This window comes from Herpailurus yagouaroundi, unplaced genomic scaffold (assembly GCF_014898765.1).
Source record: "Herpailurus yagouaroundi ecotype Mexico unplaced genomic scaffold, PumYag 141, whole genome shotgun sequence".
Lineage (NCBI taxonomy): Eukaryota > Metazoa > Chordata > Mammalia > Carnivora > Felidae > Herpailurus > Herpailurus yagouaroundi.
Window position 1 is genome coordinate 56,638,784 of NW_024412396.1, and position 26,730 is coordinate 56,665,513.

Sequence of the window (26,730 nt, forward strand, 5' to 3'; positions counted from 1 at the left end):
AAGATAAAAGTTTAAAAAGAAAAATAAAAAAGACTTGGTTGAACTTCAAAAGGCAGTGGTGGGGAAGGGCTATCCAGATTTCAGGTAGAAGGTATAGAACAACAAAGACAGAGATAAGTTGAATCCTTGTGATGAAAAGCTTCCAGTGGCAGGCTGTGGGGTTTATTCTTAAAAAAAAAAATATGTTTATTTTTGAGAGAGAGAGAGAGAGAGAGAGCATGTGCACACGAGTGGGGGAAGAGGCAAAGAGAGAGGGAGACAGGATTCAAAGACGACTCTGCATCGGCAGCAGAGAGCCCGATGCAGGGCCGAACTCATGAACTTCAAGATCATGACCTGAGCCGAAGTCAGATGCCTAACTGACTGAGCCACCCACCCCATGTGGTGTTTATTCTTAATTTACCAGGCAAGAGCAAAACATGGAAGACTTTAGAACTCTGTAAAAAAACTAGGCATAAGGAAGATTAGTTTGGCAGTGGGAGACATATTTTGGATCATGGAGAAAATGGACGTAGGGGGATGAATAAGATGGTTATTCCAATATTTTAAGTAGTTGTTGGAGGAAGGTCCAAATGGCAGTACAGTGCTGAAGACAGAAGGAAATGGACAACATTTGCCATCCAGGCATTAGTGCACCTGAGACATAATTTTGATACCACAGTGTAGCTACCTCTGTGCCATCGCTATGTGTATTTTAATGTTTTTTGTATCCAGTCATTGAATATAATCATTTGAAAATAGTAAAGTACTCGTTCATATAGTCACATAGCTACAATATGTAACGGTATGACAAACACATGGGTAGTTAATTTATGCTTTGCCAGAACCTGCCAACCACATGGAAGAAGTTGCAAAACACATTTGAAATTGCCATGTGGATGCTTTTGCAACTCAATATACATTTTTTACAAGGACAGTAGCTACTCCGACATGTAAATCATGTAAGACATGTAAGTCTCTCCTAACATACGACTGCTTCTTCAAAAGAGATTAAATAAATACGTGTCTTTCCCATATCTCTTTGCATTGAACTAACTCACGGAACATTGCTTCTTTTGTCTGCTTTGAAGACACACTTTGCTAGAACTCTCTGTGCCGCATCTGAACTCACTGCTCCATACACATATACCTTGGATACCCCTCTGTACTATAATTTAATTCCCTTTTAATCAAGGAATTCAAAGTCAGGAGACAATTGGGGTTTAATATGCAGATTCCAAGATGTAGTAACAGACCACATGGAAAACAGGGGATCCAGAAAGGAGGCATGTGGTGAGGAGAACACAAATATTTCTTGACTTCAAAGCAAAGACAAAGAATAAATAAGTCACTCTGCAGTCATCAACTACATATATTTATTACCTTTAAAAAAAGGCCAGAGGTACTAAAATATAAATGGAAGGGTCTATTTAGAAGTCTGACACTTTTCCTTCCCCTCAGAACTATGCAAAAATTCACTTACCCCAAGAACAAAATGTACGCTTTTCTTTTAATCTTTTTGTTTTAGTTAAATTAAACAAGAAAAACATGCTTGCTTTAACAAATTCAAATAATATGTAAGGGTATATAGTAAAAAGTGTATGCCCTCCTCTGCCTTCTTCCCCTTAATGGTTCTGTGTTTATTATCCTTGGAGAATTTTTCTGTGCACATAAATATGCATCTTTATGTTCAGCTACAATTTCGTTTGGGTCTTTAAACAAATTGGGATCAGATTCTTCATTTTGTTCTGAGGCTTGCTATTTCATTTAACAATATGCAGTGGATATTTTTCTAAGTCAGAATCTAATTCGGTTATCGTAATGGCTGCACAGCTTTCCATTTGTGGATATTGTGTAATTCTTCTCTCTCTCTCTCAATTGTTTTCTTTTTTTCTCCTACCACTAACAATGCTGCTGTGAGCATACTTGTACATATTTGTATATATGTGCTCAAGTATTTTGTAGAAAATAGATTCCTATGTGTTGTTCAACACTGTAAGCATTTTGTTCCCTTCAACATAATGAATGATAGAGTCATTTATACGCAAACACACACACACACACACACACACACACACACACACACACACACATAAACACACATTTACAGACATATTTTGCTTGTGTCTCCATAATTTCTATCGACCAGAGAGAATATTTGAGGCAAATATTTGAACATTTTATAACCAGAATGCTAAACATCATTAAGTATAATTTTTAGTAATGAAACATTTCCGCACCTTACGCTACCCCATCCTCTTAGCTCTAAGTATTCACTAAAATATTCAGATTCTCTCTTCTTATTTTGTATCTTCACCTATAGCCATCTTTGCTTGTGGTCCAGCATCTTCCTCTACTTGGCACTTATCCACATGCTGGTGATGCTACTTTATTTTTTCTCTTTTCTTCTGGCAGTTTTTAGTATCTGCCTCTCTCTGCAGTAAAGAAAAAAGCTACAATGGAAATGACAGCTTCCCTAGAAGCCATCTAAGTACCTTCCTACGCTCTGGATTTGTTTGTTCTTTTTAGAAGATCAGAGAACACAAAACATGGACTACATCTGACAAGACGCTGGGTTGAACTCATTTTTAGCAGATATCATGCTATGCCTGACAGTTTCACAGCCGGAAGAGTGATTTGGGACAATGGAAGGGAGAATGGGACAGCATAGCAGTATTTAATACTTTCTTTACAACTTCATTGACTTCTTTTTTAAGGAAATATTCTGTAGTATAATAGAGATTGTTATCATTTTTAGTGAAAAAAAGCCACAGAGTTGAAGTGACATTTTATGAAAAGATAGCTAATTAATTTAGTAGTAAAGGGTGGAACAAATAGGGTCTCTGTGCCTATAATTATGGAAAGACCTAGAAATATAACAATTGGAAAAATAAAGGAAGCTGCATCTTTATTGAGTAATTATACAGGAAGTTCTAAAGCCACTGTAAGTAAATAGAAAAGTACTGTATTCCTCGAAGTGGTATGAAAATCAGGGAAGCCCAGATTCTATAAAACCACCTTCTTTAAAGAAATACTTCTTTCTAAAGATAAAAATGCTTGGAATTTATATTGAGCATTTACTTTGAGGACTTATTTAATCTGGAAGCCCCCTACTTCTGTACATTAGACAGCCCAGGAACAGTGACTGCTAATACGTAGGTGATGTGCACAGTCCAAGGCTGTTTGTTCATCACCAAATAGAAGTGAAAAGTCTATTTACACTGGATAGCAGTCACAGAGAAGAATCAACGATTGAATCAAATCAGTTGTCTGAGTGTGCAAGAGGTAAACAATGCCAAAATAAAAAGTGCATTCATTTCAGTTGATTGACACCAGTTGAAAATCAATGTGATGGGATCATTTGGGACTCCATGCTGTTCTGCATTATCTGAATTAGGTTTCTCTCCTGCAGCACCCACCAAGTCAGGCCAGGGACAGGTGAGAAGGTATTATTTCTACAGCCTACCTAAGTGCCTTTGAGGCCATAATCATTTTCAACTACTTAAGTTTTATTAGTCTGGGAATTCTACAATTCAGAAGTGAAATAGTACGTTGTGTATAGTTTGACATTTCATGGTAACAAAATAGGTTGTAAAAGGGCAAGATATTCTTTCTTTCCTTGTATTTGCATCATCTCTCTATATCCCCAATGAAATGGGGTAATATTGATTGTCCTCATTTCTGATTGATGCATAGGTATCATAAATTAGATGGTTGAGTGTTGCCCTCAGTATTGAAATTATGTCCATCTAAGTACGATTAATGCCTTTAACTTTCAACAACTTGAATTACTCCTGAAAGACACAATTTACCTGAAATATCATCCAAAGAGCATCCGAAGAATGTCTTTTATTTAGAATTTGCCTACCAGACCACTCATTAAGAATTTCCAGAAAACACCAGCTATGTTTTCAAGATAGGATGCCCAAACCAAACTGCGATTCCGAAAAGCCATTTGGCTAAAGTGAAATTTTATCTAATTAAATCCACATTGTAAATATATTGGCAAATTATTTACACCGCTCAATAGCTTTGGGAATGTTGCCAGCATAACCAAGGTGGAAGGAAATCCTATTTTTTAAAAGTGACTGCTTCTTCCTGTACGGAATTTAGATACCATGGTTCTGAAATGCCTCATTGCGCTCTAGTTCTAGGGTGAAAGGAACTTAAGTGGTGCCCTTTTTAAAATTTTTGGTTACATTTTTAACACAAAGGCACAAATTATTGCTCTTAAGTACTCTAGGTTCACTTAAGAGTTTAGGTCTTTAATAAAACCTGAACATCAGTTTCACTTTAGATCTTTTTCAGGGCCACTACTTGCCCATTTGGAACCTTTCTGTGAATTAAAGAAAGGTGCTGTTTGGAGTGGGCACAGGCTGAGTCCATGCCTCCAGGCCCTCGTTTTGGCATCTCATCCGGGCACTGTTTTGCAGCCACAGTCTGCTCAACTGTACATGGTAGACTTGTGTCTTCAAATGGTCTCTAATAGGATATTTGTCACAATTATTTCCCGTACATTCTTTGAAGCTTTTCTGGATCTCAAGCCTTAAACTACATCCTGACCACTCTGATCGCTTGCCAATGATGCTGCTTCATATTTTAGTGAAATAAATTATTTAAAGGTATCTGAATTCTATTTCTTCAACTTCTATTTACTTCAAATACTTATTCATCCTCTTCTTGTCTCAGAGAAAGAAGTATCTCTCCTTCCATCTGGGATTAGCCTGTTCACTGCCCCACCTGTTCAGATGATTGACTACTCCAATCTTCCCCTCTCGGTTTTCCATGGTCAAGCTTTCTTTCTCTCTGAATGGAATCCTACATTTTGGTTTGCATATGTTCTTAAACCTCCACTATCTAAACCACATGCCTTTACTTTTCAATTCCTTCTACCAGGAAAGACCTTCACCATTTATATATATTCCTGAATCCTTCCTTCTTTTCAAGACCAGTGATAATGCCACTTACCCCAAAGAACTTTCCTTGGAAGAAGTACTTCTTCTTTTGAAGGTCCATAGAACTTCATTTAAATCTTCCTTATGGTAGTCACCATTACATGACCTAGGAAAACTATTGCACGTGTATATGTTTTGTATGGCTAAAGAAAACGTGAGCATCTTGCAGACAAAACTCACCTATGCTTTAACTTTGAGTCCCTAACACAAAAAAAACAGGATGTCATGCGTATATTTAACACCAAATACATTTTATAAAAATGTTGTGGAAGGAAATTTCTATTTATTTATATAATGATCCTCTCTCTTTTTAACATTTTAATTTCTTTGAAGATTTTTAATAGACCTAATTTTTTTAGAGGAATTTTGGGTTTGCTACAAAATTGACCATAAGTTAGACACAGCCCATATATTTCCTGCCTTCACACATACAGAGCCTCCCCCATTATCAACATCCCTTACAAATTTATTCAAATTGATGAATCTATGTTGACACACCCTTATCCCTCAGAGTTCATAGTTACATTAGGGTTCACTCTTAGTGTTGTACATTCTGTGGGTTTGGACTAATATATATTAACATATTATAGCATCCATTATTGTACTAATCCACTACTATAGTATAACTGAATAGTTTTGCCGCCCTAAAGTTCATCTGCTCTCTGCCAATTCATCCATCCTTCCCTTCCCCTTAAGCTGTGGCAACTACTGATCTTTTTACTGTCTCCATAGCGTTGCCTTTTCCAGAATGTCACTTAACTTTTTAGCCTTTGCAGATTCACTTCTTTCATCTAGCAATATTAATTGACAATTCCTCCATGTCTTTCCATGGCTTGATAGCTCATTTCATTTTAGCACTGAATAATACTCCATTGTATGGATGTACCAACGTTTATGCCTCCATTCATCTGCTAGAGGATACCTGAGTTGCTCACAGGTGTTGCCAATTATGAGTAAAGCTGCTATAAACTTCCATGTGAAGGGTTGTGTGGAGACATGCTTTCAACTTACTTGTGAAAATATCGGGGAGCAGGACTGCTGAATCCTATGGTAAGAGAATGGTTAATTCTGTGCACATCACCAGACCGTCTTCCAAAGTGGCTGTTTCGTGTTTCATTCCCACCAGCAGTGCATGACGCTTCCTGTTACTCCACATCCTTATCAGCATTTGGTGTTGCCGTTGTTTTGGGTTTCAGCCGTTCTCTGACAGATGTGTAGAGGATTTCACTGTGTGTGTTTTTTAATTCACAGTTCCCTAATGAGATATGTTGAACATTTTTCATATGCTTATTTATCAGCTGTATATCTTTCATCAGGTGTCTGTTCAGAACTTTGGCCCATTTTTAAATCAAGTTGTTAATTTTCTTATTGTTGAGCTTTATATATTCTTTGTATGTACTGGATACCAAAATATATCTTTTGCAAATATTTTCTCTCAGTGGTCACCTGTTTTCTCATCCTTTTGAGGTTGTCTTTCACACAGCAAAGGTCTAGTTCTGATGAAGTCCAGCTTATCAATTACTTCTTTCAAGGAGCAAAACTTTGGTGTTCTATTTAAAAAGTCAGTGCCAGACCCATAGCCATCTAGGAATTCTGCATTATCTTCTAGGAGTTTTATAGCTTTGCATTTTTACATTTGGATCTATGATCCATTTGAATTATTTTTTTCACAATATATTTTTGAAAACACTTTTTAGGGGATGGCTAGGCTTTACCATATTTATTTTAATTTTGCCTTCCTTTTTGAAAGAGAACTTTCCTAAATGTAGGATTCTTGGTAGATCATTTCTTATCACTTTGAGGATGTTATCATCCCATTTGACTCTTGCTCTTCTTACCACATTCTTTTTCCTCTCTTTACCAAATTTTCATAGATTTCCATGAATAGATATTTATTCATGTATTATTTTCCTTTAGGATCATTCCCGGAGGCTTTATTTTTTGTTGTTATTATATTTTAAGTAATTTTCACCAGTGTTAGTCAGAAACGGGTCCTGAGAACTTCTCAGACTGTCATGCTAATCAGCCTTCTCTTGTGCTTCTCTTCTTTGCATACAAGGGCCTTCATTGTCAGGTGTTTTCAATTGTATATGAATATAGCTCTCAGAAATTTTAGCGTGAGATTCAGTAATCACATGGAAAGTCCAGTGGTATTCTCTCCAGGCACTGGCAAATAAGAATATGCCTCTCTGAGTCTATAATCAGTACTTTATCTTTTCTCAAATATTGTAAGTCCCTTCAAAAGAAAGATAGTTATGAAGAAAAAGTGCTACCGAACATACCCAAATATAAGAAAGTATTTATGTGTATTTATATACAATCTATGTGAATTAGTTGTAAATATATAAAGAGAGAGACAGAAAGAGAGAGAGAGAGAGAGAGAAAGAGAGGTCAGAAAAGAGATAGTAGAAGAATTTTCTTAAGATGTCTGTCAAATTTAGGTACTCTTTACCAAGTTGTGTATTTGGACGCTAGAAATGGGAAAACCATATTTTCACAAACGTGAGTGAATTTGCAGTTCTTTATGTTGGTAAGATTGAGATTTCCCTTAATTGAAAATAGGAGCACATTAGCTTTATTGCCAGCTCTGCTACTATATGGCCCTGTTAATTTGGAGAGGTAGCTTAATATTTACCTCCTTCCTTATGTGGGAAGTTATGTGAACGAAATCTGAATTACGTACCGTACAGAGCCATTACATAGGACTAAAAGCAATAATGTAAACATACCATATAAATGCAAACGGTCGCACACGTCTTGTATTTAAACAGAATCCATACAAAGAGAAATTGGATCTTCATGGTTTCCACGTGTATTTATGAAGCAGCCACTATTCTAGGCTGACAAGTTTCAGCAGTGAAAAATCAGTCTTGTGGACTTTATCTTCCATTGGTAGAGACAGAAGAGAAACTAGTAAATCCATAACTGCAATGCAATTACACATTTACATAAGAAAATATACATTTTAATTCCATCTAAGTTTTAAGTTAAAATGCGAGTCAAAATTCAAATTAACAAAATTCTGTAATAATGATTTCCATCTTGGAGCAATGCATGCAGAAAGGGGTGCTTTATTAGAAATGCAGATCTGAACATTACACTATTTTTGAGGTTCATAGTTTAATTGGACCACTTTTATTTATATTGTTCTGGTCAAATAATGTGTTTTTCATACATACTTCCAGTCTACCTCTAATTCACAAATACTTATTAGGTTCCAACAAGGCGAAGACCGTGTACGACATGAGGGAATGACTTCAGAGCCTGCCTAGAGGAAGCCCTGTCCCACAATGACAGATGGGATATTAAGCACCTCTCATAGCAGAGACTCTGTTAGAATTATACCAATGTAAAATGGCAGGTGGCAACTCCATAAAAAGGTTTTGATAAAAAACAAGATGGAGAGAATCTCAAATATGATGCACATTTACATAGGCAGAACCACAGGGCAAATACAATTAAGGAGGTGAAATGCAGAATGGTAATCTCTGTGGATGCTTGTACATAGTATCATAGAAGTAAATGTTTATTTACTAAAAATGTTGAGCTCTTATTATGTGTCTATCATTCTACCTGGGCTCATGATTTGAGATGATTGCGCATGGGTTGTGCCTGCAAATTGCCTCCAGTCAATTAGGGAGAGGCAACCATGGAAATACAGAATTATTTCCTACTGCTCTATTGATCAACAGTAGCGGAGTGTAGTAACTCGGAGGGAGCAGTCCCAAAGAAGTTGTTAATTCCGTACAGGAGGACAAGAAAAGGCTATAAAAAATATTTGGTGTTGGGGTGGCTGGCTGGCTCGGTTGGTAGGACATGCAATTCTTGATCTTGGGTTCGTGAGTTCAAGCCCCACGTTGGGCATAGGGCCTACTTAAAAACAATTATTCAATGTTGAGTTGACTTTTGAAAGAGGAGATAGTCATCAGAAAGATATGATGAGATGTGGGATGGTGACAGTGGTAGGGAGTGTTCAGAAAGTATTCCAGGCAAACTGTTAATTCCAAGATTAACACTTTGAGCATACATCCACAAATGGTTTAGCGCAGGAAGAATGTGCGAAACACTTTTTCTTTTGTGTTTATAAAGTTTCATGAGAATATGTTTTTATTATGCTGTTCTACAAAATGTTCAAATTTTAAACTGTAATACCTGATTGGGTTTTTTTTTTTTTTCCCTCAATATACAGATACAGAAGAGAGGACTATAGTCTTATATACAGGTATGTTGAATAGGCTTTACTAAATATCTTTTTCAAATTTTTAAAAAACTGTAAGTGAAAATTCACACACTTTCTAGCACTGTTCATATTATCCAAAGAATTATGGGAAAATAGTTCAACGGTATCTAAGACATTGGAAGTTATTTGAAATTGCAGTTTTCCCTAATCTCAGGATGTTTTATGTTATACAGTGCTAAAATATTATTGAAAGCTATTATAGGTCAGCATTGGAGAAAAGACGCACAGAATATAAATTCTAACACTGGGGATCTGTTTTGCATACTACAAGGTAGAAAAACAGAAAAACACAAAAGAAGATGTAAAAGTTATACAATATCTGGAGAATATCTTATTGATATCCTTTGGGCCATATCAAGCAAACTCCAAATTTTGCTCCAGAAAATCTCAACTCTGTATATTTCTGAGATACATACAAACTTCCATTTGATTCTCACTATTAAAAATAGAGGGGGGTGCCTGGGTGGCTCAGTCTGTTAAGCGTCCGACTTTGGCTCAGGTCATGATCTCGCGGTTCGGTTCGTGAGTTTGAACCACACATCGGGCTCTGTGCTCACAGCTCGGAGCCTGCTTCGGATTCTGTGTCTCCCTCTCTCTCTGTCCCTCCCATGCTTGCACTCTGTCTCTCTCTCTTTCTCTCTCTCTCTCTCAAAAGTAAATAAAAATTTAAAAAAAATAAAAAATAAACTACGCTTGACTACTCAACATCAAACTATTTTTATAGCCAGCTTGTTCATCAAAAATTGAAGAATCCTACATGTACCATGGATCTTTCTGTTGGTAAATAGATGAATATTTAGTTCTGAATTAGCTAAATAAAGCTTACCAAGCTTGCAAAATAACCTGTTATAAATGTGTGAGGGAATGGTTGTAAAATGTTCGGCCATTTCTTTTCCTAAATATATATTTTAAAAAGTACTCTTCCATATGTAAGAAATTGGATTGAAATAAAATCTATTCTCCATTCACAATTTGCTGAGCTACTAGAAAAGCATGCCTTTCTTCATTCAGAAAAATTCAGCCACACAAATTAAGTGCAGTCCACCTTCCAGTTCCAAAGGTATGGTATGGGATGTGAGTAGGGCAGGAAGGAACCATGGAAAATGAAAGGGACTCTGGAGGCTCATGCCCAAAGAAGTTTTCAGTCACACTTTAAATTTAAGTGTCTCAAATCAGGATTTAATTTACAGTTTAAGATTTAATAACATAGTCATTGCATGTTAATTAAACAGCGATGGATCATTTACCAACCTGTTTAATGAGGTGTAACAACTATTGCATATAAAACATACCGACATTATTATTACATTGCCATTAAACTTCAAGAAATCTGTTTGAATAATTATTGGTATTTAAGTACTACAAAATCTCTAACATAACTAGGCATACCTATTTATATTCAATAAAACAGGAATTTTGTTGTAGGAATAATTAAATTCGCAGGACCACATTCCTACCTTTGTATGGCAAGAATTCCTATTGGCAACAAAACGAGTTGCAGCTCCAGTAAATGAAGTATTCAAGAGAAAAAAAAAATCAGCCCACACGAAAGGAACTGTCCTCATCATTAGTTTTAGAATCTCACCTTTCTGTAGGGGCAAAGCTCACCTTTAATTTAATTAATAAATATAATTGGAAGAGCAGTCCCTCCATTATTCTTTTGCCTGGAGGATCATAAATCCTTACACGACCTCCCTTTAGCTCGCACAGGATAAATTGGAGAGGCCCGGTCCAAGCATGTGACCTGACCTAAGGTGAAGCAAAGCAGTAATTTTTATGTTGGGGGATTTGGTGAGCTAGCAAGGAGCAGAGGGCTCCGCTGGCTGAAATAAACACAGGTAACAGAGCTGGCTTCGTATATGTGAGGAGGGTGTGATGCCATCAAGAACTGATGTACTCTGAATAATAAAGTACCATGCTGTGCTGCCAGCTACAACGTTAAAAAGCCTGTGGGCAGAGAATGCAAAAAAGGGATTTAGAAAGACTGTGGGAATGGGGAGCTCTAAGTTGGGTAATCTTTAGTAGCAATGACTTGAAAAATTTGTGTTACTAATATCTAATTTTTATTTAAAAGAAAAATTTAAGTCTATATTATTTGTTTTGAGAGAGTGAAAGGAAGGAGCGAGGAAGGGGCAGAGAGGACAAGACAGAATCCCAATTGCTGTCAGCACAGAGTCCAGCACGAGGGTCCATCTCATGAACCATGAGATCATGACCTGAGCCGACATCAAGAATCAGATGCTTAACTAACTGAGCCACCCGAGTGCCCCACCAATATCTAATTTTTAGATGATAAATAATAAATATAGTGTTTTCCCATTTATCCAGGATTAAAAAAAAATAAAAATAAAAAATAAAAAAAAAACTTGCTGTGATCCTCCAGAGAGTAAATAGATTATTGTGGTATCCAGCTTGAAGGTGACATTTTATGGAAAGCAGGCAGCACAGTACATCCTGGAGACTGGAGGTGGAGATGGCATTAGCAAGTCAGTGGAAGCTTGATATTACCCATAAGGGTAAATGTAAACACCCAAAGTATACCACCAGTTGTGGATTGGGAGTTCAAACACTTTTGTGAAAATTTGAAGGGAAGGATGGCTTTGGGAAGCCTGAAGCCTTATGGAACACCTAATCTGACACTTGAGCAACACGCATATTGGTTAATTTGCACAAAGATCAACAAAGGTGATGCATAAAATCTGTCATCAAATCAGAAAGCCACATATTGTGCAAATAAAATAACAGAGAAAGAAATAAAATGGTCCGGGTCAGTAGAGAAATCAGTGATTGGCAGGAGCTGGTGAGGGCAGAGGTATGAATAAGTAGAGCACAGCGTATCTTTAGGGTAGTGAAATTACTCTGTATGATACCTGGTAGATAAATGTCATTATACATTTGACCAAACCCACAGAATGTGCAACAGTGAAAGTGAATCCTAATGTGAACTTGAGACTTTGGTAATAATGATGTGTCTACGTAGGTTTATCAGTTGTAGTGAATGTACCCCTCCGGTGGGGCAAGCTGGTAGTGAGGGGGGTTGTGTGCGTGGAGGGGAGAGATGGTATATGGGCTCTATCTGTACCTGGTGCTCAGTTTTGCTGTGGATCTAAAAATAAAATCTATTTTTTTAAAAAAAGATCAGAATCCTTTTAAGTGCTAGTTAAGTACAATAGAAATTTCATGGAAAGGAAATTTTAAAAATGGGAAAATCAGTGAAGACGAGGATGGCTTCAGAGAGTAGAAATGTGAATTATGCTCTAAAGAGCAGAAGTTGAGTAAGGAGAAGTGAGGAGATGAGGTACTTCAAGAAAGAGAAAGGTTGAGAGAATGTAAAATGATATGTGGAAACATGTCTTAGTATAATAGAAAATTACACCAATTAGAAAATGGGATTTTTTTTTAACACATAAAAACCAAGTGTTCTGATTTGGAGAACTGCAACTGGGTTATTATTAAATATATTGTTATTGAGCAAAAAGGGTTCAGATTTGCTATTATAAAAAAAAACATTAGGCCACTGATGGATTTTTAAAAATTTTTTTTAATGTTTATTTACTTTTGAAGGAGGGAGAGACAGAGTGTGAGTCAGGGGGAGGGGCAGAGAGAAAGGGAGACACAGAAACCGAAGCAGGCTCCAGGCTCTGAGCTGTCAGCACAGAGCCCGATGCGGGGCTTGAGCTCACGGACCGCGAGATCGTGACCTGAGCCGAAGTCGAACGCTCAACTGACTGAGACACCCAGGCGCCCCCCAACTGACGGATTTTGACACAAGAAACGCCATCCCAATAAATGACTTCCTATCCAAAGAACATCATTGTTCTTTATCAAAGCGAGGGTTATGATTCATGGAGACTCCAACAGTAATGTGAGTAAATTATTATATCATCTTCACTTCCTTTGTATGGCTCATTAGTTTCTGCAAACAGGTCAATATATGTCTTACCTCTGACTTGCTTATGCAGAATCCCTGTCATAGAATGTCCTTGCTACTTTGCAAACTTCATAATAACTTACTTGTTATTCAAAAGTAGATGTGTGTTGTCTTTCTTGGGAAACTTTCGCTGCTTTACCAGCTCCTTGGTAGAATGAACCACTTCTCTTTTAAACTCCCTAGAATTCTGCACCTGTTACTCTCCTGGCACCAGCAAATGCTACTGCATGCCACTGTTTTCATTTTCTTTCTATGTTTTGGCTAAAGACATTTGGTAACACATCCATATTTTATTCATTTATTATTATGTTTTTAATTCCGGCTTTATTGAGATATAACTGACATGTTGCATAAGTTTAAGTTGTACAACTGTGTTGGTTTGATACCCTTATTTATTGCAAGATGATTACCACCATAGCATTAGCTAACACCTGTATCATATTACATACTCATCATTTCTCTTTTATGATGTGAACATTTAAGATGTACCCTCTTAACAACTTTCAAGTATCTAATACACGTTACTAACTGTAGTCACCATTCTGTGCATTAGATCCTTAGAACTTATTTATCTTATAATTGAAAGTTTGTACTCTTTGACTAACATCTCTCTATTTCCCCAACACCCCAGCTCCTGGTAAACACCATTCTAGTCTCTTTCTATGAGTTTGACTTTCTTATTTCCCACCTATAAGTGATATCATGCAATATTGTCCTTCTGTCCGATTCATTTCACTTAGCATCATGCTCTCAAGGTCCATCCATGTTGTTGCCAACAGCAGAATGTCCTTTCTTATGGCTAAATACTATTCCATTTTGTATACATACCACATCTTCTTTGTCCATTCATCCCCATTGAGGAACGCTTAGGGTGTTCCATATCTTGACTATCGTGAATAATGCTGCGATGAATATAAGTGTGCAGCTATTATCACCTCACACCTCTTAGGATGTGTCATCTCTTAGGATGACTATCATCAAAACCACAAGAAGTAATGAGTGTTAGAATTGATGTGAAGAAAAGGAGACCCTTTAGCATTTTTAAAAGGAATGTAACTGGTGCCGCTGCTGTGGAAAACAGTACGGAGTTTCTTCAAAAATTAAATTAAGAACAGAACTACCATATGATCCACCAAACCCACTTTGGGGTGTAGATCCAAAGAAAATGAAAACACGATCTACTATTGTATTTTGAATCCTTTTATTGGACCTTTAGCTGCACAGAAGTTGGTTACTCATAATCCTCGGTTTGTGACACACCTTCAGCTTCTCTCATTCATCTTGCTCTCTTGAGTCTTTAGCAGAGAATTGGAATGTAATACGTAGAGCATGTATTCAATGGATTTATGCTCTCTAAATGAATGCATACTGTTTCAGGTAGAATTGTGTTACCCCCCAGTGTTACTCCCATGAAGATTTTACTTTTTTGTGCTAAAGGGAATTATCTTGTTGGATCTAATCTAATCACCCGAGCCCTATAAAGGCAGAATGCTCTACTGCTGGTTGCCGAAGAGGAAGTAAGGGAAAATTCCAAGAGTGAGAAGGACTTGGGTACTTGGTTTCTGGTTTGAAGTGAGCGAAGGTACATAAGAATATGGATGGCCTCTAGGGGAAGAGAGAGGTCCACTGCTGGCAGCCAGCAAGGCAATGGTGATCTCAGATGCCTACTACAAGGAAAAAGATTCTGTCAAAAACTTGAATGAGCTTGGTGAATTGTTCTCCAGAACCATAGTATCAGAACCCAACCTGGAGGACCTCTCAATTTCAACCCTCTAAGAACCTCAGAAGAGAAGCCAGCCAATCCCACACAGCATTTTGAGCTGTCCAACTGTGTAAGAATGAATGGGTATTGTTCTAAAGCTGCTATGTTTGTGGTAATTTGTTACACAGCAATAGAAAACTAATACAACACCAAAAAAATCATCTTTCCCTTTTATGTTTATAACAATGTCATAAGTAATATATTATGAGAATGTTAGTAATACTTTTGATATCAATAAACAGGATAGCTGTTAATCTGACCTATGAAGAGCTATATTTTCCATGACTGTAAGAATTAATTTCTAATTTATGGACAGTGAAAAATGTCAAATTAGTTATTTTCTTGCTCCAAGAGTGATATTAGCAGAGGACAACGTTATCCTGGTTCAAACTGGGCTATTTGTACCCTTCCAAAATAGGAGACACTTCTTTCCTAACAGGGAATGGACTTTGTAGCACTGGCATGTGCCAAACTAGAGGAATAAGTCAGGACAGAGGGTCTTCTGTATCAGGCATCAGAAGTCAGATCAAATGTGGGTCACCAAAAGTAAGGGTTTTAAGAAAACTTTTTGATCTGTCTGTCCCAGATACCCCCAAAAGTCAAACACTGAGACTGTATTAAGCTCAAAGTTTGCATTGAGCCTAGTTAGAACAGGCAATGGAAATATCTGTTAGGAGTTTGGGAATATAGGAACCAGAGGAGTGTCTAACCAAATGAATAGAGAAGAAGAAAACATTACAGGAATTTTAAAGATGGGGGTTATTACAGGACAGAACAATGGGAGAGATGGATTTTCATATTGTACAGAGTAGTTTGCTTATCTGTTTTGAGGAGATACAGACCACCATGCACAGAGGGCCATATGCATTGAACCATCAAACATCCTAAGTACTAGAAAGGCAGTTTGGGGGAGCGCCATCTGTCTCTGAGAGGTCAGCCAAAGACACTCTTAGATGATATAGAGGCTTGGCATGGAAGCACACCCTGAAGGAGGGAAATACTCCCTCAGCCACAATAATGCCAGTATTGTTTTTACAAACACACACACACACACACACACACACACACACACACACACGGTGAGGTAGGGGAAGAAAGAAACTAGGAATGCTAATTAGAATCAGCGACTTTCCTCATGGAAGGACTTTGTGTTTTCAAAAACAATAGATAAAATAAAATACAAAGTTTGTGTTTTCTGTGGAAGAAAATGCATACTTATTGCGTGGACGTGTTGGTCCACTTAGGAGGAAAGGAGTCCTTGTTATATTTGGTGGATAAAGTTAACTGGATTTTGAGCTCTCATCCCCCATTTCGCAAGACCAGAATCCGACCTTTTCCCAAGCAAAACCGGTACTTGATTTAGAAAAAGCTCTAATAAAATCTGGCTAAAGTAAAGACAGCTAAGTGTACAAAATAAAAAGTGTAAGAATGTCAAGACTCCTTTCTCACGTGGGGTGAATTGATGTCTCACAAAGGAGGAGGAAGGGGACATCAAATCAGAAGGTGGGAGTATTGCTCAAAAGAGGAATTATGAGAGAATTCAAATGTCATTCATTATGATTGTAGCAAGTATACACTCTGAAGAGTTACTCTGCTCTAAACACAGCTGAATGGCAGGTAGCATTTACAAAGAGAAAAGTTTAACAACCAAAGCCAGGCTTAAAAAGATTTCTATTTCCAAGGACAAGAAATCCAAAGAGATGAATGGAGCTGCAGAGAATGGCAGCTGGGAGTTAGCTCTTGAGGAATAACAGGAATGAAAATTGCTAAACGAAGGTGGAAACGAGTTTCCACTAAGCTCTACAGGAACTTTGTGCAAATTAGGAAAAGTTTCTCTCCTTAGATGTAAGTTTGGTTGGGGGTCAGGGGTTGGTAGGGTATTTTACAAGGGAAGAAAAAAGTCCTTTTCTCTGAGTAGTTATAAGGCTTGAGATGTTTGTTCCAAACGCAAAATTCGCAACCATGCAGTGTTCACAACGGCCCTTGCTGGAGGAAAATGCATTATAGCATTCCCCTTGGGGCTGAGGTTCATGTGGAAACACAGGCTTAATGAATAGGAGGACAAAAACACAACATATTAATCAAGACTTGAGCAAAGCTACTTGCTGATATGGACTGGTACTTTGAGATCGCTGATATCAGCATGGAGGCAGTAGCCACAACCTGTTGTTAAAAGAGTTAGTTCTGGGGCGCCTGGGTGGCGCAGTCGGTTAAGCGTCCGACTTCAGCCAGGTCACGATCTCACGGTCCAGGAGTTCGAGCCCCGCGTCAGGCTCTGGGCTGATGGCTCGGAGCCTGGAGCCTGTTTCTGATTCTGTGTCTCCCTCTCTCTCTGCCCCTCCCCCGTTCATGCTCTGTCTCTCTCTGTCCCAAAAATAAATAAACGTTGAAAAAAAAAATTTAAAGAGTTAGTTCTACAGAGGAGACCCAGCAGCAACATCCAAACAACCATCAAATCACTAGGCAAGGAGCGGTAAACCAGAGGAAGAAAGTAATCAAAAGTGAAAACAAATAGACCTAGACAGATTAATAAAACATATTCGTAAATTCTATAAATCGCTGACAGTAAAAAAATAAAAGAACATAAAGAGTATTATGTGTGGTTTAAAATAACAATGAACTTAAAAATCGAGCCAGGAATACCACAGCGGTGGAGGATGAGTGACAAGTAGTTACCTACTGCTTGCTAAGTTCCTTGTGGGCTGGAAACTTAAGCACAACCATTGGAAGAGTTGTGAATGTAATCTGAAGCTTCCCAATTAGAAGAGGAAAAGAAAAGGGAAGATAGAAAACCTCCTCTATTTAAGCATTGACCAAGTGAAGTGTGGAAAGAATGGGAAGATAGTGAACGATAGGATCATTATTTCAATCAGTTTTAAGATATCTTTACCGTGCTAGAATATGACCCCCATATCTCAGTAACTTACATTAAAAGTGTGTTTTTTGCTCCCACTAAACATCTACCGTGGGTTGACCTTAGCTTGGGTCCATAAAATCTTCACTCTGTGACTCAGGCTGATGATGGAGGAGCTCCTACCTGGGAATCTCTTGTGATAGGGAAGGATGAGATCATGGCAAATCACAATCTGGCCCACAGTACTTTTGTTCAGAGGTGACAGTTACTTTCACTCAAATTTCATGGGCAGATCAAGTTATTTGGTAAAAGTGACATTAGTGGAACTAGAAGGCATAATCTTGCAAGGAGGGGCACCTTGGTGAGGGGGAACTGCGGGAAAAGGCAGCAATGATTTAAAAATGATTACACTGGTCAAGCAGAAACACACAATATGACATTGTAAATGAGACAACATAGATTGATAAACACAGTAAAATAAACAGGGAAAAATAATCCATTAAAAGAGGGTGTTTAAAACTTTTGTCAAAATAGTGAAATAATAGGCTGCTTTAAACATTCTTAAGACAAAAGCAGATAGAAAGTCTAAAAAACAGGTTAACTGAAATACATATGCCAAGAAATTACCAACTGAAAGCTGCTATAGTAGAAGAAAAGACAGATAAAAAGTAATATAAATCAATAAGCTGTAATATAAATCGAGTCACCAAAGAAAAATTTCACCAACAAAACATAAAAAGCACCAACTTTTTGCATCTAAGAGCACTGCTTCATAATTGTAAGTTGAAAAAGTCAAAGCAATAAGTAGAAACCAACAAAATCTGCAAACATAAGAGATTTTAATTTGTCTCTCTTGGAAGCTGATGCCTACAACAAAATTTGGTAAGAATATACTAAATTTGAAAAGTAAAATTAAAAAGATATCCCCACACCCATAAAGATAGATAGATATATGGTGAGAGAGGTAGACGGATAGATCTAATAGATTTATATAATCTCCACCTAACCAATTAGATTATACATTCAATTAAAGGACACATTGAATTTACAAACATTGCCCTCAAACTAAATCAAAGAGTAAATTCAAATAAATTTCAAAGAACATTTTAACAATATATTATGATCTGACCTCAATGCAATTAAATTAAGCAATAAATGTTAAAGGATCATAAATCTATCTGTATCTATAAATAAGTAGATAAATTAAATATATTTAGAATTGGAAGCAAATAAAATAATTACATAGCAGAAGGAGAAGGATGAATGAAGTTATCCGTTGGGGCAAAATATCTAAAGAGAAAATACACAAAAGAGGACAAAGTTTCCAAAAATGAGGTCTCTTTGTTTGTCAAAGAGCCCTACAGTACCAAATGTTACAGAGTAACAGGGAAAGGAAGCCTTCATACATAGGTAATGCGACTTTAATGTAGTACGACCACTTTGGAGAACAAATGGAACCATGCGTGGCAAAGCTGAGGGCGTACACACCTGGCAATCGAGTTAGACAACCCTCAGAAGCTCTTGCATAAGTGTCCAGGGCACCTCTGAAAGTAGGTTCATTTTAGTATTACTTGAAATAGTAAAAAAAAATTCACAAAAGCCAGAATATCTACTAAGGAATTCATAGGTATTACAGAATGTTCATGAAATTCAACTCTAATCAGTAGTTGAAATTAATGAACCAGAGCTGTATGAATCAAATGTATGAAATTATGAAACAGTTTACAATTAAAATAAACAGGTTGTGGAATGATAACCACTACAGTATGGGAAGATTTATAAAAATGTTTAAAACATGCAAACAATCTTGGTGATTGTACATATGCATTCTTGGATTACAGCACCACAAATTAAGAATAGCAGTTAACATTTTTCAGGAGTAGGCTGGGGAATGTGCTTAGGGAATTATACTAAGAGGGTTGGAACTATATTTCTTAGACCTTATTTCTCTAAATAAATAAATAACATAAAATGAAAATATTTGAAGCAAATATAGCAACATTAAGATTTATGAACTGGATGGAAGGTGTATAGTTATTTGTCATCTTAGTCTCTTGGATTTTCTGTAGGAGTGAAATATTTTATGACTAAGGTAGAAAGAAATGCCTAAAGACTGGATGTCAGAAAGAGACAAAGAAACGGATTCAGGATCACCTTCTAGATCCTACAGCCATAATGGTTGAAGGTTGCCTGGCACTTCCTTCCTCTGTGGCCTGCTAGGTGGTACAAATGATCTATCAACTGATAATTTAACAAACGAGAAAGTTCTGACTGTATTCCCTGCCATTATATATAGGAATGGCTTCTTTTCCAGAAAAGGAAGAAGGAACACTTGCAAAGCAAAAAATAGAAGTTCAAAAATATGATTCGATGTTAAATAAAAGCAAGTTTTGTGTTTTTTGTTTTTGTTTGTTGTTGTTCACAACTTCAGGACTCTTCATAAGCATAATTAGGAGAAGGTTGACTATTTCATCAATTCCTCAGATAAGCACACATCTGCGTGTAAAGAACAATTATACAGTTAAATATCTGGACAGAAGATGCTCATTTGTTTCACTAGGTAAATGACTTGGCAAAATATATGGGTAATCTTTACCATCCCACCAGCTAGCAAGTAAAAAATGCCTAGACAACTGGCAATCTCTGCTGTTTGGAGTTAGCTATAGGGAAAATACCTTGGACAGAAGTAATAAGTTCTTATTACCTCCCTTCAATGACTCCTCTTTATGGATTCTGATTATTAAGGCCTAGAGAGGCTTGACCAGAGGAGACTGGCATCTTATTTGGTAGTTTAATTGTGTTTCTAAAATCACACAAAGAACAAAAGAATACAATAGAAAGTAGAGATTTAACATCCATGGGTATAAAGAAAGCGTGTGATTACCACAGCTAATAAATAAGTATAGATTGTAACTCTGTTAATAATTTATTGTTTTTATTTATTTTTTAAACATATTTCACGTTTATTTATTTGGAGAGAGAGAGAGACAGAGTGTGAGCAGGGGAAGGGCAGAGAGAGAGGGAGACACAGAATCCGAAGCAGGCTGCCGACTCTGTCAGCACAGAGCCTGACACAGGGCTTGAACCCACAAATTGTGAGATTATGACCTGAGCCGAAGTCGGATGCCTAACCGACTGAGCCACCCAGGTACCCCTGATAATTTATTGTTTTTAAACCAGAGTAGTGTCTATTGACTGGTCATTGTTTTAATAATCATCTTTAAGAAAAACATACCTCTTCATGATAATCACTTATTTTAACTATGCAAAAAATATATTTTCATATATATATTGTTTTAACAAACTGTACCTATTTAATAAAATATATATTATATATGTGTTTATATATCAATAAGCTATACCTGAAACTATCAAAAACATATCAAATAAGAATTATCAGTAAACTATCAATAAACATACCAGAAACTACCAATAAACATGCCATGTAAGAACTTAAACACTGTGCAAAAGTGTAAGGTATCATGTTTATTGTTTGCTAGGAAGATTAAAGTATCACCTTAAATTTTATAGCTCATTTATATATTAATTATAAAGAATAATTATGTAAGTGAGATTTTCTGACCATGTTAAAAATGTGTATTTGAATATATGAAAATACTTTTTTTTAAGTTTATTTATTTACTTTGAGAGAGACAGAGGCAGTGCAAGTGGGGGAGAGGCAGAGAGAGAAACAGAATCCCAAGCGGGCTCTGTGCAGTCAACACAGAGCCCAACCTGGGCTTGAACTCACGAACCATGAAATCATGACCTGAACTGAAACCAAGAGTCGGATGCTTAACCGACTGAGCCACCTAGGTGTCCTGAAATATATATATTCGAGTTTTAGCCTGCATCTTCCTGCAGGAAACTCAGTTCTACATATTTCTACAATAAAAGTAATATTTAAGTAAAATCATAAGAAATGTTTTTTTTTTTTTGTTTTGTTTTTGTTTTTTGTTTTGAGAGGGATAAAGAGTAAGCAGGGGAGGGGCAGAGAGAGAGAGGGAGAGAGAGAGAGAATCTCAAGTAAGTTCCGCACTGTCAGTGCAGAGCCCCACATGGGGCTCAAACCCATGAACCTTGAGATCATGACCTGAGCTGAAAGCAAGAGTCGGATGCTTAACCGACTGAGCCACCCAAGCACCCCAAATCATAAGAAATATTAAACATATGTATCGTCTCTCATGATAATACATGCTCATGTGTACTGTATATGCAAATAAAACAGCAAAAAAGACTCAAGTTAATTTTAAAACAGTATTTTTGTAGAAAATCTTAACACTCATTCTTTAAGAAGCTTCTTTTGAGAATGTTTCACTTTGTGGACTCAGGAAAAAATGATTTCCAACAGTATACAGCAGGGTACTTAGAACAATAAAGGTAATGTAGACTGGACACACATATTCTTTGTGAAAATGTGTGGAAGGTAAGCATTTTCAATCTTCTCACTTATGATAAGTAGCAGCCAGAAATGTCTTTTTGGACAGTGCTTTAGAGTGTTGTCAACTCAGGGAAGATGGAAGTAAATGTCTGGAATTCTTTAATATCCCCAACTCGCATGGCACCAACCCTTGGCATGCTAATACTTCCTGCATTTTCTCCTGGCTCTGCTCTTACTCAGGTGGAGGTTAGTATTCCGCACGTGCTCTGCCTCTACTGCTGCTCAATGCTTACACTTAGAAATTCCTGGGTTTATCATCATTTATTAATTGCTTAATCAATAAGCTCTGTAAATGGTGACCATAATTATCCCAGAAGGTCACTGAAATAAAGGAGAGTGAGGTCCCAGGGCGATAAGGCCCAGGCTCAAATCCATTTATCTGCATCTACATGACAAGATGCTATTTTTTATTTCTGCCTTGAATTTCAAATTAACAGTCAGCTGCAAAGATTCTGTTGAAGAATGAATCCATAATAAAGGGATTTACTTCTTTTCCCTTGGAGTTGTTTCTTTGCTGCCACTGATACTGATTAATGGGACATGTACACCTTAAAGGAACATGGCTACTCTTTGACTATCGTCTCTCTAGAGTATGTTAGGATCATGTTAATGTCTTGCATTTCTCAATGCTCAAGAGTCAATCAAGTGTTTTAGAAACTATGCATTTTATATAAAGAAAGTCAGGAAAGCAGAATAGAAATGTATGCAGCGTGTTCTCACTTTTGGAAAAAAGAACTCCATGTACTCTGTTTTTAACTCTGCTTCTGGCTATAGAAAATATAGTTTCTGAAACACTTAATTCATTTTTGAATGTTGAAAAATACAAGATAGATAAATAGATTAATGGATTATAGAGATAGATATCCGAATATATTTCTTATATTCTAAAAATATGTAGAGGAGTCATTCATTTTCATCACTCCTTGCTTGTGCTGTTTCATTTTGTTCATTTTAGTTAGCTTTTTTGTGTATGATTTACATACAATAAATGCATGAATTTCAGTGTACAGTTCTATGACTTTTGCCAATCTATCATAATCTAAATTATGATATACAGCTACACAACTCAATTCAGTAGCAAACAGACACGTGGTAAATTTGAGTACTGGAAACACTAATGTCACATAACGAATAACATTTTGGGTGTATCCGGTTAGGTGGAGCCTAGGTAATCAAATTTAGTTACACTTTTTTCTTAGTACCTTTTTATTTATGTTTTTAATGTTTATTTATTTTTCAGAGAGAGAGAGGGGGAGAGAAAGAGACAGAGTGCAAGCAGGGAAGAAGCAGAGAGAAAGGGAGACACAGAATCCAAAGTAGGCTCCAGGCTCTGGGCAATCAGCACAGAGCCCGATGTGGGGCTCGAACTCATGAACAGTGAGATCATGACCTGAGCCGAAGTCGGGCACTCAACCGACTAAGCCACCCAGGCACCCCTCTTACTACCTTTTTAAATATGGTTACTAGAATTTTAAAAATTACATATTTTATTCCCATAATACAGGATAGATATAGAACAATTTCATCAACATAGAAAGTTTCCTCACATCCCCTTTCATTGAATCTTCCCGCCACACCCTCACATCCTGACAGCTACAAATCTATGTCTATATCTAGTTTTGACTTTTCTACAATTTTTATACTAGCAGGTGTGTGTGTGTATGCATTCTTGGAATTGTATATAAGTAGCTCTGTGCACATGTGGTCTTTATTGGCATGTTATGTAGTCTGCATATGCCTCTTACTTTGCAGAATGCTTGGATGCTACACTCATATTGCTATATCAGTAGTTCATTCTTTAATGCTGAGTAGTACTCCTTGGTAGTATTCCTTTTTAGTGCTTAGTAGTATGGATACAATTCCATGTGTTTGTCCACTCACAAGTCCATGATCTTTGAGTCTGGGCCAGTGTGAACAAAGCTGCTATCAACATTTGAGTACAAGTCTGTGTGGACATACATCATCATGGAGTTTGGATGAATACCTAGGAATGAAGCACCTAAGTCATATAGAAAGATTAAGAAACAGTCAAATAATTTTCCAATGTTCTGTACCATTTTACATCCTATCACCCATGTGTGAGAGTTCTAACAGCTACCACTATTGTCTACATATGCTATTGCCAGTCTTTTCAATTTGATGAGGTCTGGTGAAGGTATAATAATATCTGTGTGGAAATTAGTTTTCATTTCCCAAATGAGAAACAGATCTCTTCTCATATGATTACTTAGAATTTATGTATCTTATTTTCTGGAATGAATATATATTTTTAAAAATTTTAATGTTTATTAATTTTTGCGATAGAAACAGAGTGTGAGCCGGGGAGGGGCAGAAAGGGAGGTAGACACAGAATCCAAAGCAGGCTTCAGGCTCTGAGCTGTCAGCACAGAGCCTGACGCAGGGCTCGAACCCACAAACTGCGAGACCATGACCTGAGCTGAAGTCAGATGCTCGACCAACTGAGCCATCCAGCGCCCCTGTAATGAATATTTTTTGTTCATTTTTTTAGAGCTAGAAAAAATTTTAGAGCTAGAAAAAATTTTCATCTAGAAAAACTCCTTTATCAGACTTATTTTGTGAATAGTTTCTATCATCTGATTTGCCTCTTCATTTTCTTAACATTATCCTTGAAAGTGCCAAAGTTTTTATTTTCATGGATTCAATCTGTCTTTTTAAGAAGTTTATGGCTTATAATTTTATTATTCTAAGAAAACAAATATTTTCTTCTGCTATCTAATCAAGACCTTTTCCAATTTGGACTTAATATATGTTTTTGAAAAAAACACAATTGATTGTGTATATGTGGGTCAATTTCTAATCATCTTTGTGCTTTAACCTTTTTTTTTTTTTTTTTTTTTTTTTGCTTTTTAAAAAGTGACTGAGGGACACATAGGTGGCTCAGTTGGTTAAGCATCAGACTTCAGCTCAGGTCATGATGTCACGATTTATGAGTTTGAGCCCGGCATCTGACTCTGTTGTTGACAGCTCAGAGCCTGGAACCTGCTTCAGATTCTGTGTCTCCCTCTGTCTCTGCCCCTGCCCTGCTAACGGTCTCTCTTTCTCTCTCTCTCAAAAATAAATAAACATTAAAAACATTGAACAATAAATCAATAAAAAGTGACTCAGATTTACATTGTAGTTATGAAACTCTCATGCCCTAAGAATATTAACTGTATTATTTACTCCAAAATCCTCAAGTTGATTTTATGTCTTACTTTCAAAAAAAGATACAATGTTTTTTTCCATGGCAGAGGTGATGGAGTAAAATGTGGACTGGGAATGAGGTTAGGTGAGCCAAGGAAAAGTGAACAGTAAATGTCTCGAGCACTATGATGACATTGCTGAAGAGGTTGTGAACCAAAAATAGAAATCTGGCTGATCATTTGGGAGAACAAATGTGGAAGGCTGAATGAGAGTACCTAAGCAGAAGTTCAGGAAAAATAAATAAAAGGCTTAATAGGGACAAATAACGTAGTCCAAGAAATAGGTTTAAAATTATTGCTTTTAAGGGGTACCTGGGTGGTTCAGTCAATTAAGTGTCCTACTTCGGCTCAGGTCGTGATCTTGCGGTTCCTGAGTTTGAGCCCCGCATCAGGCTCTGTGCTAACAGCTCACGGAGCCTGGAACCTGCTTTGGAGTCTGTCTCCCTAGCTCTTTACCCCTCCCCCACCCATGCTGTGTGTGTGTGTGTGTGTGTGTGTGTGTCTGTGTGTCTGTGTGTCTGTGTGTCTGTGTGTCTGTGTGTGTGTCTGTCTGTCTCTCAAAAATAAACATTAAAAAAAACTTAAAAAATATTGCTTTTAAGTATTTCAGAAACTTTGATAGCTAAAACTTTTGAAATATATCCATTTAAAAAGATAAAAGTGACCTGTATCCCTGCAAAAAAATGCAAATGACTAAATGAAGATTTTATCTGCCATCTTGGTGGAGTTGTGTTTATCTGGACTCAGTGTCTAACTATGAACCTGTCAATGCAAATTGGAGACGAGTGTAACTATAAATATTTAAATGATATCTGCTTTCCAAGACAGAATGGACAATTTACATCTCAGCATTATGGACATTTCTTATTTAGGAAGTGCATGATGAATTGAAAGGGCACATTTGAGAAGGAAAGCAAAATCACATAACAGGGCGCTCCGCTACCGTCCTGTGATGTGTTTTACGTGGACGTTTCCTGCAGTTATTCATACTCCCCAGTGCTGAAGTAGGAGCACATTCTGTTGTTTTCCTCTTCCCATGGTGCACTTCATCTCCAGATTTTCACTATGCTTTAATTACTTATTGGAAAAGATTCAATACCATAGAAAGTTATTTCATAGTTGTAGGATTTAGAGTACTACAAGAAAGCTATTCTATACACCAAGACATTTGAGGTTCTTAAATTTACGTTTCTTTCAAAATTGCACCATTAAGTGCAGAAAAATATAGCTTAAGTATAAGGCTTAATGCTGTTCCTTCAGAAAGCGCTTAACAAATACTTGTGGAGTTGAATATTCTACGAGAGGCAATTCTCAGGATTAGGAGAAGAGAGTTAGATTCCAATTGCAGTACTAAGTGGATAGAGG